The sequence below is a fragment of the Chelonoidis abingdonii genome, chromosome 24 (assembly GCF_003597395.2).
Source record: "Chelonoidis abingdonii isolate Lonesome George chromosome 24, CheloAbing_2.0, whole genome shotgun sequence".
Taxonomy (NCBI): Eukaryota; Metazoa; Chordata; order Testudines; family Testudinidae; genus Chelonoidis; species Chelonoidis abingdonii.
In genome coordinates, this window is record NC_133792.1 from 458375 (window position 1) to 460396 (window position 2022).

The window sequence follows — 2022 nt, forward strand, 5'->3', positions numbered from 1 at the left end:
CGGCTCCCGGTGCTGCTCCTACCCCCAGTGCCGCCCTGCCCGCCTCCCGCCGTCCGGCTCCCGGTGCTGCTCCTACCCCCAGTGCCGCCCCCTGCCCGCCTCCCGGTGCTGCTCCTACCCCCGCCGTGCCCCGCCCTTCGGCTCCCGGTGCTGCTCCTACCCCCAGTGCCGCCCTGCCCGCCTCCCGCCGTGCCCCGCCGTGCGGCTCCCGGTGCTGCTCCTACCCCCAGTACCGCCCCCGCAGCCTACTCAGTACGTGGCAAACACCATAACAACCCTTTTACACTTGTCACTGGAGATACAGGAAGGATATTTGAAATGTAAAGTATTAGTCATGGCTTTTATTTGAACAGCGTCCTTTGTTTCCTTTCCCTTTAGCTGCAGAGAGTTTTGGAAGGAAACCCCCCCTGCTTTGGGAATCTGTTAAAGGGGATCAAAGACAATCATAGCTGCCCTTTCAGATAAAAAAAAAAAAGGAAAATTTGTTGAGCTGGTAAGCGCTGTTGTTTCTGTTGTCAAAAGTCCAATCCTCTCTACCTGGGGGGTGCACAGAATAAGATTAAGGGCTGTAGCTACAGTTAGGGTTGGCAACTTTCTAATTGCACAAAATTGAATACCACTACCCTGCCCCTGCCTTCCCCTTTTCTGGGGCCCTGCCCCTACTCACTCCAGCCCCTCTCTCTCCCTCATCCTCACTCACTTTCACTTGGATGGGGAAAGGGGTTGGAGTGTGGGAGGGGCTCAGGGCTGGGGCACGGGATTGAGATGCAGGACAGGGTTTGAGATGTGGGCTCCAAGAGGGAGTTTGGATGTGAGAGGGAGCTCAGGGCTGGGGCAGGGGTGCGAGAGGTGGGGCAGGGTGCGGGCTCTGGGAGGGAGTTTGGATATGGGAGGGGGTTCCGTCTAGGCGGCGCTTACCTCAGGTGGCTCCCAGTCGGTTTGCTGCTGGAAGCAGCTAGCATGTCTGCCCCCTAGGCAGAGGCAGGGCCAGATGGCTCTTTATGGTGCATGCTCCCCTCACCCACAGGTGCCACCCCTGCAGCTCCCACTGGCTGTGGTTCCTGGCCAATGGGAGCTGTGGAGCCAGTGCTTGGGGTAGGGGCTTCTAGGGGCCACAGAGACATGTCTTGCTTCTCGGAGCTGCGTGGAGCCATGGCAGGCAGGGAACCTACCTTAGCCCAACTGTCCCACCAGCTGCACTTTTAAAGGCCTGGTCAGAAGTGCAGACTGGAGCTGCCAGGGTCCCTTTTTAACTGGGTGTTCTGGTTGAAAACCAGATGCCTGGAAAATCTAGCCATGGTGTAAGGTTTGAGGCCTTTTTCTGCAGCCACATTAGGACAGCGGCAGCCATGAGCCAAAAAAACACATCTGCACATTCCATTGAAATTGCATTAAAACAACGAAATATCAGGCTGTTAAGAATCTGCTTTTGTCCTAATGGTACCAAGCACCACCAGATAAAGAAACAGATCTTAATATGTTTAAAGAAAACTTTGTTTGATAAGTGATTCCTTGCAAGACAGAATACGATCAACAGTTGTGATTGTGAAATCTCTACTTTATTGTTTTGCCTTTCTGGTCCCTACTTCTCTATTGTTTAGCTGTATGGTTTCTGTCTTGTTCTTTGATTATAGACTCATAGATTTGTAGGTCAGAAGGGACCAATATGATCATCTAGTCTGACCTCCTGCACAAAGCAGGCCACAGATTCCTACCCATCCACTTCTATAACAACCCCTAACCTATGTCCAAGATATTGAAGTCTTTAAATTGTGGTTTGAAGACCTCAAGCTGCAGAGATTCCACCAGCCAGTGACCCATGCCCCATGCTGCAGAGGAAGGCGAAAAAACCTCCAGGGCTTCTGCCAATCTGCCCCGGAGGAAAATTCCTTCCCGACCCCAAATATGGCGATCAGCTAAACCCTGAGCATGTGGGCAAGACTCACCAGCCAGCACCCAAGAAAGAATTCTCTGCAGTAACTCAGATTCCTCATCCCATCCAAACTATCCCATCACAGCGCA